At 37.2% G+C, this 12,404-nt stretch overlaps 1 long non-coding RNA gene across 1 annotated transcript; it reads left to right on the forward strand.

Moving 5' to 3' along the window:
- Nucleotides 1-7,373: 7,373 nt before the first annotated feature.
- LOC124268126 lies at nucleotides 7,374-12,230 on the forward strand. The gene is made up of 2 exons (XR_006896209.1): nucleotides 7,374-7,950; nucleotides 9,836-12,230. It is a non-coding gene; the product is annotated as an uncharacterized LOC124268126 (long non-coding RNA).
- The last annotated feature ends 174 nt before the right edge of the window (nucleotides 12,231-12,404 follow it).

The raw sequence follows: 12,404 nt of genomic DNA on the forward strand, positions 1-12,404 counted from the left end.
GCTGAGCGATGTCGCAGCTGATGCTCAACAAAGCTTGCAATTTCGGTCAAATGAGTTTAGACAGTAGAAGCATTTGGAATGGTGGATTCTTCGCTGTCATCAATCTCGTCCTCAATGAGTTCGCTGTTTTCAGTCATTCGCACCATGTCGATGATCGATTTATCAGATAATGATTCTTTGCATGGCAGATCGCTGTCTGCATTGATGAAATCTTCAGTTGACATGTTTGGTCCATACACTTTATTCACAACTGTTAAAATTTCGGCAATCGTCTCCTCTGCATCGATGACAAGATCAGTCTCATCATAATTGAAAATGTCACAAGGATTGAAATCGGCGAAAGGACTTCCTGAAGAGATTTCCCGCCTTCACTTACAGTTTCTAATGACACAGAAGCAGATTCACCATGACCTCTGTGATTTCTTATCCCATGCCTCTGTTTAAAATGATTCAGGCAACCAGTACTGTATGCAAAATTGACCACACCTAACCGATCGCCCAACACTTTGGCGTGTGTTTTCATCAGTTTATCATTCAGCATCCCATTTCTTGATCTTACATCCGCAAACCATAGAAACATAGCATTCACCAGCTCCTCTTGTTTTGGTTTTCTGTTTCTTGATGTGGACGTGTCGTTTGATGGAACAGCCAACCTTTTTGTTGCATCTTTCAGGATATCCGATACCATTGATCTGCCGATCTTCAACCCGAAACTTCTCAACTGCACAAGTGATAATTTCACTTTGTGTCACTTTAGGTTTACTTTGCTTGAAGAGGCAAATGTCCTTCTTGATCTGTGGCTTTCACTCTACTCTCACACGCTTACATTTTGCCGACTGTGTAAGGCAAGTCATTCTCATTATTTTTATACTTAACCTTGTAAATTGTGTAACTCACTTTCATTATCTTGAGTGACTGCGTGTCCAGTGTATTCATGGCTAATTGATCATTAACGCACTGCTCACCTCAATTGTGGGATTAATGGGACTAATTACTGTGTGACTTCGCTACAGTCAGTTGTTAATAGGGTCTGTCGGAGTCGGAACACGGGACTGCCGGATTGAGACTAAAATAGCTTTGATTCAATTTGTTACCAACAAAGCGTTGGAAAAAGCTGATCGTCGGATAAGCGGAGGTCTGGATTAACAACACTTGACTATATTGTTGCTCCAAATTTCAGAGGATGCCAATGGCTGTGTCAAAAAATATCATGCATTGACTGAATTTTTATTTTTCACATTAGTAGACTCAAAGATAAATACCTTAAAAGACACTTTTCTGAATTTTAATCAGCACTGGAGGAACAAACTTAATCTTGCCTGTGTGAAGCTAAAGCTTGGCTGATGAGTTTATCTAATGAGTCAGCCATCACTCTTCTACGGGACCATGAGTGCCATCACAGTTGATAAGTAAATGAGCAACAAGCCATAAGCATCTGCTTGTTTAATTTCTTCCATGAAAATTGTCGCCATTTTCTCCATGGAAACTACCGAAGTTTATTCTCACTACATTGTATTTGTAAAGAGATGTTGATGTATATTCTACCTCACAACTAACCCAAAGGATCATAAAGTGGTTTATCATTTCTAAGATTTTGAAGGGTTGTTTGATCAGAATGGGGGTCAAAGGGATAAAGATAGATATAGAGTTGAGTGTATCCTATCTCAATCTAACACTTCCAAATCCCTAAGGAGAAAAGATGCACACAAGGAACTTCTATTGGGTTGTTGTGGATATTTGTTAATGTAAGATGCATAAATCATGTGATATACAAACAGCCACATCCGTCAGGGCTTTAAAAGTTCCTTGAGCACTGTGATGATTATATGTTGTACATTTTATGATTATATTGCAAGTGTCAATGTTTATCTGTCAAAACGAGTGTTATACCAGCAAACACACAAGTGGTTGTAGTGGAAGCATGGGTGGAAGTATAGAATGGGTTATATTTCTCAATATATAGGTCTTGTAAAGTACAGAATATCACAATATGCACACATGTTCCACGGGAGCGAAATCCGAAGGTCTACCAGCGTCACAAGTAGTTTTTTCTTCTCAGCGAATATCACTCTGTTGTGATACATTCATCTGTGTGGAATTTGAACCGTGTGAGAGTTTATAAGAAATACATTCAAACGTACCGCAAAAAAATACAGCTGGCGTTTGTTCAGAGCAGTACTGCCCAAACACTAATCCAAACCGTCCTTGAAACTATATGGGGCCGCCATCTTGAGAATTATCAGGAATTGTGGGATGGACTAATTGCCCTTTGGACCAATAAGATCATCTAAATACAAACCCCTCCCACACTCTAGCCAATACGCTTGCCTCGTAACTTAATAGCATCGCACACTTATTTGTAAAATGGCGGTGAGATGAGAGAGTCATTCTCTAGACTGTTTGCAGTACTAATCTAAATAATTGAGCGACCTTATCTCCTGCTTATGGATCTGGATGACTGCGTGACTTTAATGGACATGACAAAGGTGAATTTAACTCATGACGACATTGTCGTCTACTCGATCCTTTACTCTGAGCTGTCACGGTGGGTGTTTTACCTGTGGCAGTTCCTTCTCTGAAAGTCTTGCCTGACGAATTCCGGAGTTCGGATTCAGATCGTTTCTGAGTTTTAGTAGTTTTTGTTTTTAGGGAGAACCTTTATGTCAGTTTTCTTATTAAAGAAGGTAGAATTGTAGTTACATTTGCTGCAGGATGCCTGTTTTGTTTACTCAGATTCTACCCACAAAGTCTATCTCCCCGTCAGCAACAAGGTATTATTTTGTCTGGAGTAAGCCAAGTTAACTGCATTTGGTGAGAAATTTTTTTTTTCGTCAACATGTGGTATATTGGCCTTGAAACGCATGAAATTCCATGGGCTTTCAAAAATGAGATCATGTGACTGCCTAATTGATGTGATAGATGCCTTTGCGAGTCCAGCCCATTAATGTCATCTCAATATTTTAGGTTAAGAGTAACTATCCTTAGGACCCTCATAGCGGTAGTTAAAGGTTAACCATCATCAGGATTATGAACAGCTACTGACATTTAGCATTTATATTTGGCATATACTGACATATGGTTATATATATTTTCAGTTGACTGATGTTTAATCTTCATTTCTAATAAATAATGTGATCCATGATACTTACTTCATTTAATACAATTGCGGCAATTCCGATAGTCGTTTGACCGAATTATGAAGCAACCTCTCTATTATCGGTATTGCTATTTTCTTGGCACTTGCTTGGTACCCGAAGATAGCATTCAGCGTTGGCAATGTTGGCAAAACCATTGCCAGCGTTAGATAACGTCGAATGCTATCTGGGTACGAAGCGAAAGATATGTTTGCTAATGAAAGCGTTTACTCAGCCAAGTAACAAATCTAAATGGATTTGATCATTTAAAAATATTTAGAATTTCATTCACATTAGTAATATCATTCATGTATTTAAACAAGACATCTAAACTTCTATTCATTTGGATACAAGGGTAGCAATAATGTTACAAAATATTGTTTTCCGCCTTAAAGCAGGTACAAGTTAACTGCCGTGTGTAAAAGTTTAATAAATGAATTAGTTAAATCTGTATAAAATTTTAAACATGAGGGAAGGCTTATCTAATGTTGAGTGATAACAATCAATGACAGCTTGTTTCTTTAGCATGTTTAGGGAGCCAAAATTCATTTTGTACTGCAACACACCCTGATCATGGTGATTTCTGTAGGATGTAACCGTCTAGCCATTCTAACATATTTAGATATCAGGCAAATGGTGCATTGATTTATCACACCTTTGGATCCATACATCAACTTGTTTTGATTGATGTGGCTAATTAGTGACTATGTTTCCAGGGACTGCCAGGTGGTTTACTGTTTGCCTCAACTGTTTGGTAGTATAAAATAAATAATTTCAGCAGAGATAACTGAATATTTGAAATACATGTACAGTCTAATAACTCCTCCTTAGTCATGCTTTCAGGAATGGCATTATTCCCCACAACTGGGTACAATGTGGGAAGCCCTTTTCTTGTTCCCTATTTCAACTAATTCGTTCCCTATTTCAGCTAATTACAGGTGTTAATTTTTCAGGTTGTGACAATTAAGGTTTGAAATGCCTTGGTAGAAAAATTGGATAGTATTGGCATCACGTGTGTTTTGCAGGGTGTTGTTTGGGACTGTTATAGCCTGGTTCAGTAAGAGCTCAGAAACAAATCTCCTGAGAGGGTAGGACATTAAAACTTGTGCAGTCATATATCATAAATATGATGGAGTGACCTTTTGAAGATTATATTTTTACGTTAAGCTTGGCCGTCTGATGGGCATGCTCCAAAGGTGGTCTGCTCTATCGTATCCTATATCAAAATATCCTTCAGATGAATGTGATGAGAAGGAAAAACATTTTTAGGAATAAGTGTTGAAATAGAGCGGATTTTGTTCTCTTCTGTGAGATTACGCTAAAACCAACTATCCTCATTTTAGCTGTTACAGTATCTGTGTCAGGGTTTGTCAGGCTGTAACATGGCTAGATTACTAATAAGGAAGCCCAGCTGCATAAAATGTGAGAGAACTGAATAAAATGCCAATAAACCTTTATATTTTCATCTGAGGTGAAGATAAGTAAAGCACATTGGTTAGTTTGGGCTATTTAGGCGTTTTTGAGAGCTTTAACTAATTTTGCATGATGACTTTTTGTATAGTGATGAAAAATCTCAAGATGCTCATCACATCAAAGGATGTACCATGTCAAAGACATTAGTGGAATCGGAGGATACTTTTGATACACAATACCATGTACTGTGTCACAGTATTGGAATTACACTTCGATGTGATATTTTACATAAATGCATGTCATTGCTAAACCACGATGCTAATCTTTATACTGATAGCCATCCTAGAATTACTTATTGCCGGTGTGGAGATGATGATAAAGAGTTTCATGTGTTACCATGGTTACAGGGTACTGTATTCTCCAGTTGGATGTCACAAAGGGAGGAAAGGACATTGGGGTTTATATGATTACATCCAGACTCTCAAGTGGGAGGAATTATGTGACACAGTCTTGGATGTGATCAAGCGTCATCAATGCCACAGGAACGTGTCGTTTAATAGGATCTTAGGCTCGAGATAACCATTTAAATGGGGACTTGATTTACAGAGATCAATTTTAGATAATATGTCATGGCTAGTCGAGATAGATTATTATTTTTTTAATTTTATGTTATTTCTTTTTGTTTGGTTCTTCTTACTACATGAAATTTAAGATTATCTTAACCTAAGGGCTTTTTTATTGAATTTAGCAATAGCATTGAAGAATGTCACATGAAAAGTTGAAAATGTAGCCTTAGAATACCTTAGTTCATTATCACATATCTTTTCTAACACAATAGTAGAAATGCAACAGGATATGGAAGCAGTGTTTTGCTGAAATATGTCTAACCCTACTGAAAAAAAGAAGCTTATTGTGTTTGTTCCGCTGAAGGTTGTGTTCCAGGTCTCTGGGGAATTGTAGTGCAACTAATGCAAGGGTGTAGGAGTGCTTCTCCCTAGGCGAGATGACCTCAGAAAACTTACCTCTGGCATTGAGTGGATGTCAATTTGTTTGGTGCTGTCCAGGTTACCAAAATCTGTTCTTTCCCTAGCCAGGCAAGAATGATATTATCAATGTTTCAAACTTTACTGGGTTTTGTAATTTTACCTCCATTATTCAGCTAGTATTTATCTTCATGAAACTAGCAATCTACAACAAACCCAGCTAATTTGAATCCCTTGTCTAGTGAAGTTGCTATATGGTTTATTCAGCATGATGAGATAAGTAAACTCCCATTCGAGAGAGGTATTTTTATTATCATATTTTCTCCAGGATTTCCATGTAAGCTTGTGTGTATTGTAAAAGTTTTTTTAGATAGTTTCAAGGGTTTCATATTTTTATATTTAAAAGGTAATATGCTTATTTTGATAGTTACAGTAAATGAGATCAAGGTCAGCAGAGTGACATGACATATAAACTACTTTTCAGATTTTGTTCATATTTTAATATGAGTCAGCACACAGTTGTTTAACATTAAAATAAAGCCTGGGCACTGAAATTTCAAATGCAGCCATTCTGGTTACAGTGCTCCCTGGCGGCACTTTCACCTTTTGATGATCCCTACATCTGGCTGCTACAGGTGCCCAGCTAGTAACAGCTGTTACAATGAGAACTTGCACTGTGGTGCACCTGCACTAAATCATATTGTATAAACATGGCTATAGCATCTGTTTGAATTCAGAAACTGGAATATGTTTGTGTCATGCTATTTCATCTCAGCCTAACTGACTGCTTAGAGTCAAATATTTTACCAGGCTGGAATACCCCATGAAGAATGTTTTAGAATTGGTTTCAGAAACCCATGGATGTATTGTAAAGAGACATGCTGGTCCAGTCTCAATTTATTTTACAGGTTTGGCTTCAATATAACTGGAATGTTGATGAATGCTGCATTAGAAGCAACAGACAGACTAGACGATAGTCTGAATGATGATTACTAACCATCAGGGTTCTATGTAGCTAACATTCAACAAACTGCTGAACCAGAAGGCTAGTATGATTTCTACCAATGTCTACCCTGTTGTGAGATTCTTTGTAGCAGTAGGAGTAGCCTGGTGCTGATGGAAGTGGTCTCATGATTGCAAAAGTGTAGAACCCCATTTCTTGTAGTAGTATAGAAGTGATGGTGAGTGCGACCGTGCAAAGGGAAAAATAATGATAAAATAGGGAGAGAAAAACATGGCGATGGTTCCTGGCATTTGTTGTATTTCTATACCTATGTACCCTGTATATCTCTCTAATTAGGAGGGCATCTTAAGCGTGGTTTTGGGGAAGCCCCTGTTTGGAGGTGAAGCGATAGAAACAACACAATCTAGGGAGTGGTCAAACCCCTATCGACATACTGTTTTGTTTTCTGCGGCGAATCCATTTTGTTTTAGGTATACCTGTCCTGGTGTTGGAGTGCGACTATTGGGAGAAGAAGGGGAGGGGACAAAGTGTCTCTATGTACACGCTATTACTTGCCGAATGGACCCCTCTTCTCTTTTTTTTTTCCTTCTTGTATGTTATCATTATTTTTCCTTCTTGTGGTTGTACCACTGTCGTCTCCTATAACTGCTCATTATTTACCACCATGATATTGCCTGGAGATATTGATAAAGTGGTAAACCCAGCTCCATTTCACCTTCTGTGGTAAAATAGGTTCCCTGGTATTCCATAATTGTCATAGAAGTGTCACTACATGGTTGAGAGGATTATTTAAGAGCTAGTTCAGGATCCATATGATCATGGATATAAGCCTGCAATACATTTCAAGTACAGCTAGTAATTGAATGGATCCTGTAACATTCAATTACACACACATTAGCAATAATTTAGTCCCAACCTACACACCAGCAAGGTGTAAATCCTAAAGAAGAAACTCTTACAAATGCCTTTGCTTTTCCCCTTCATTTCTTATTGCTTTATTAAACTCATTTATACAAGTCCCAAACAGTGATGTTATTTACATAGAAATCCTGTGTCTTCCTAAGTCCGGAGACAAAGTCTTGCTAAAATTCTGTTTGGTTTCTATATGCTTAGATTGATAAAATGTCCATGAAACCTCCAATTTCTGCACAATGATAATGCTTCAAGAATGTTATTCCAACTGTTGGTCTCTCAACTAATGGTCTCAAAAGGCTGCTAATAGTTATTAGTAAATAGGGTGTATGTATGTGGAATCAGTGATGATAGTTTCTGCCATCTTACAGTCCCTATGTATTTTTGCTTCCAGATGTAGCATCTCTATGGAAGATGAGCGGTGCACTTACCACAGTATGTCTAAACCACGCACTGGTGATACTCAGAACCTTTATACCGATCAGGGAGATAGGAAGTAGGGGGTCTATCATGGCTATTATAGAACCTACAGGATTTTTCACGGGTTTGTGGATATCATATGTATGTGAGAACATTTTAACAGATTATTTATGTATGGAGGTAGCACTGTTTTCTCTTTCCTGAATCAACAGATTTCTCAGTCTTAACCATGTTATTGTTGATATATATGAAACGTTAGGGTAGTCCTGAGTGGTTAAAGCGTTGACTTCGTCCCTTAGCCGAGGACCAGGGTTCGAATACCCCACTTGCGTTACAATGAATTGAAGCCCATTCTACTGGTGTCCCCGATAGAATATTACTTCGATTGTGCTAAAAGCGGTAGTAAACCAGAAATAATGATCAGTCAGTCAGTTGATACTCTAATTTCTCATTTTGCATAATGACTATAAAGTTAAGTCAGTTATATTTTCAAAAATTTCATGCTTTCTGGATTACAGAATAGAGCTACAATAGAAGATGTCCATCATAATAATATTTTTGAAATTATCCTAAAAATGCAACTCTATAGAATCCAATGTTTGTTTTAAGCTTGGGAGGTTCTCCCAAAGGAATAGCCAATACATCATTTATTTGATGGTCATGGGGGGTTGGGAGTAAAGGCTTACAGGCATACTGGGACAGTATAGTGATGAGACCCTATGGCTGGTGTTATGCTGGATGTACCTAGGGAGATCTAGGGTTTAACACTTGGCCCAGCAACATGTGTGGACCAAATGCATTGGTTTATCAGACTTTTGTGACTTGGTTGATTGAATGTCATTTGCTGACCGAAGCAAGCGAAGATATCTTGCTCGCAATATTAATTGCTGGATTGCCTGGTCCGGGCTGCGATGCTGCTGTCATATGGCTGGAATGTTGCTGGAGTGGAGTGCACTATAATGATAAACAGACAGACAGTCAAACAAAACTGAACCATGTTGCCAGTACAATCCCTACATGGATGGTTGTATCAAGTCTGGGTGGTTAGGTAGCCTAGTGGTTAAAGTGTTTGCTTGTGAGAAGACCGGGTTAGATTCATATAAATTTACAGCGCTGATGAAATACATTTCAAGGTGTATCACCGTGGTGATATTGCTGGAATATGCTAAAGAAAGGCAGTAAAACACTCTCACTCACTCGCTCATAATATGATTCCTAGAATGCATAGGGATTAAATGGAGAGACAGGAAGCAAACATGAGTGCCTCTGCATGTCAAATAAATGGCATTGACAAATAAAAACAACCATTTGTAACATCAACAAATTTGGTGGAAGTCTTTAGAGTTATCAATTTGATTGCTTAACAAAGCCACCTGGAGAACTTCAGTATTTCTCAGGTCTTGGGACTTATTCCACAGTAGCTTCTGACTTTTAATGGCTTTTCTGGCAGGAGTGGAATGGATTTATTTTTTATGCTGGATTATATGACCATAATCAAAGGTTTAAAGCATTCTATATTTTTTGGGTATGTGTTTTTGTTGTTAAATGCATAAACTAATGAGCTATCAGACAGAAGTGGAGAAAACTTATTCCTAGTATAGTCATTGAAGTTTGCAGGCATTTACAATTTTGGGATGGAGTTGCATCCATTTGTTTGCCAATTTCACTAGAACTGTTAACATAATAGTGTTGTGTTTCTCACACTGTTTCCACTTGCCTCCTTAGCTGATGATGTGAAACTGAGATACTGTTCAAATTATGTTGCACCATTAAGCTCATCCAGCTTGCTGCTATTTACTGTGTATCACACACAGAATGGGTTTTAAGGTGGTCATCACTTGTCACACCAAAATCACAGGTTTGATTCAGCATCCTTACCTTTTTCTCTCCAGGTTCCTGTATTTGATGGTATTTAGTGTTGACAATATCTAATCAAGTCAACTTATCTATGTGATTAAATACAATTTACATGTCAAATTTTAGGATAGCATGTTTCTATTTACCCTTAGGTAACATGCAGGAACATGTTATCAAGAGCAGGAGGAGGCGAAGTATGGAATCTCTCAATGAAAAGAACCGATTAGCTTATATGGACAAGATTATCTTTACTCGTATATTCTCATATTCACGAAAAATCAGCTCAATGATACCCAGCCGACCTGACTCCGTCCTTTCGCTGCATCGTAAAAGCGGACTTTTATCAAGCGTCCCGGGAGGCGTTACCCCTGTGGCACTGGTGCTGACATTTTATGTTGAACATATACCTTCCTTCCTGTCTGGTTGGCAGACAAAGTATCCTGGCGATTGGCATAGTCCCTCGGACAATACAGCCGGATGGACTACAGGAATGATATGAATCATACAAGTGCTTTACCTTTTGTTGTGATATGTTTTGTAACATATCAATATTTATTAAAACTGCCATTTTATGGGAAATGTTAGTGATCATGTTTGTTCCCCTTATTAGTAGCAGTCATGTAAAGCAGAGATTTGCAGGGAAAGAAATATATAACTTTAGTTATTGGAAGCTAAAAGATCCAGCATGTTGAGTTATTTTTAAGTTTCATGATGTCTGCTACCAATATATTTTCTGGTATTACTTATTATCTAGGCCTGTGATATTGAAGGCTAGAACCATTATAAGGCTTTGTCTTGTGGGAGCTTTTATTTAAGACCCTTGATTACATATTTCAAGCCTGACAAAGAATTGCTGAGGAACCAGTCAAATATATTCTTTCAGCTTATTAAATTTTTATATAAATCTCTTAAATTATTTGGTAATGGGAGATAGAGTAAGATTGCATAAAGGTGATCTTTCTTTCTTGAAAGGGTGAACTTCAGTCAGAAATAAAATGTATTTTTGTCAATGTTATGTCTTTTATTAATTCTGTCCTTTGATGCTTCATTTGCAGACAAATCGTAGAAGCATTTCTTTTTGCATTTCATGCTGCTGGTAGCAAAGTTTACGTGAAATAAATTGTAGACATGCGAGGAAATACATTTTGAATGGCAAGAGCAACTTCTGCTTGCACACCATTGCTTTGGGAAAATGGTATTCAGACACAAGGGGATAACTCTGTACTTTCGTCAAGTGTTCATGGTTCATCCAGTGTTATAGAAGTTATTGTCAAAAAAGTCATGTATGTGTGTGTGTATTGTCTTGTGTGTGAGTTTGCTTAGAGTGTATATGGACCATAGTTTGGTATTAACTTATTAATAGAAACCAAACTTGACATATTAATTTCATTTTACGTTGTTCAGTGAGCATGAAGTAAGACTTGCTCTTCTGTATTCATAACTGTAATCAAACAAACAATATCATCTCTATTGTACAGACATTATGAGGCTCTGTATATTGTAAAACCACTTAAATGTGAGAAGGCTTGAGTTGTATATATTTTTCAATATTCTAGGTATTTTATTTTTGTTGTCTTAAAACATGTCATGCCAAAAGTGGAGTCATTTTTAAGGTTAGAACCAATTATCATGATTGAATCTGATTAATTTATGACTAGTCCTGCTGCATCCATCCCCTGAATATCCAACCCCTCCTTCCTTATAAATCAAAGTATTCAGTCAAAACCCTTTTAAACAAAAGAAATGGCTTTTGAAGTCAGTTCAGTAGCTTTGATTGATTTTGCCATTCACCAATTGTTTTACATTTTGTTGTCGAAGTGGAATTATTAGAAAATACAAGTTATCATGCACCATGAGATCATTTTAGACCAGACTTTTTTATATGGTAAGCATTTTGAATTATTTGTTGTTTTCAAAACCATGATATGCCAGCAATTGTTCCCTGACTTTGTTTTCAAGGTTTTGCACTACCCCTTACGATTATTTGCTTATATCATTATCATGAGAATCAGCATTATGACACAAGGTCCAGAAGGTGTGCTTACCACAAAAGATGATGTCTAGTTTTATTTTCATGTTGTGTATTGATGATGTTGGAGTCTGGGAAGTGTTATTCAGTTGGGTGTGTCTGTAATGGGAGTACAGAGCAATTGAAACAGGTAAATATATGAGGATTAATATCTGGAAATATATACCTTGAAAGCTTCTTGCTTGGGAATCCTTTTTGCTTGTTGCTTTGATTTTATTTTTATGAAGCATTCTGCACCCAGTATCTGTATACAGTTTTTTATATTTTAAAGATTTCTGAATTTTGATTGCATAGGAAATATATTTTGTGAACGTTGTACAAGTTGTTTCAAGCAGTTGTTTTTTGTTTGTTTCACTTGAAGTTCCCTGCCATTAAACTGAATTAATTATTCAGATACATTTTAATATTTTGAGATTACACATTTTATAATACATTTGTTCACATATAGATCAGCTGTAGATCTGTTTCATGTTTGCTGACTCCAATTGCTTTTGCATACATAAAATCTAATTCACTACTGAAAAAATACCACAGCCCCTGAGTTTGTGTTATGAATGTCTTAGATATATCCATGGTAACAAATGGCATTAAAACAATTGCTGGGAAATGGTAGCCATGATGTGATCAAAGCCCAGTGGGTATAGCTTTCATCTGCTGGCCATACTTTAGGGAGGCCCAGGTTCCATTCCCCA

This window comes from Haliotis rubra, unplaced genomic scaffold (assembly GCF_003918875.1).
Source record: "Haliotis rubra isolate DU_JTF1 unplaced genomic scaffold, ASM391887v1 Scf1363, whole genome shotgun sequence".
Classification (NCBI taxonomy): Eukaryota; Metazoa; Mollusca; class Gastropoda; order Lepetellida; family Haliotidae; genus Haliotis; species Haliotis rubra.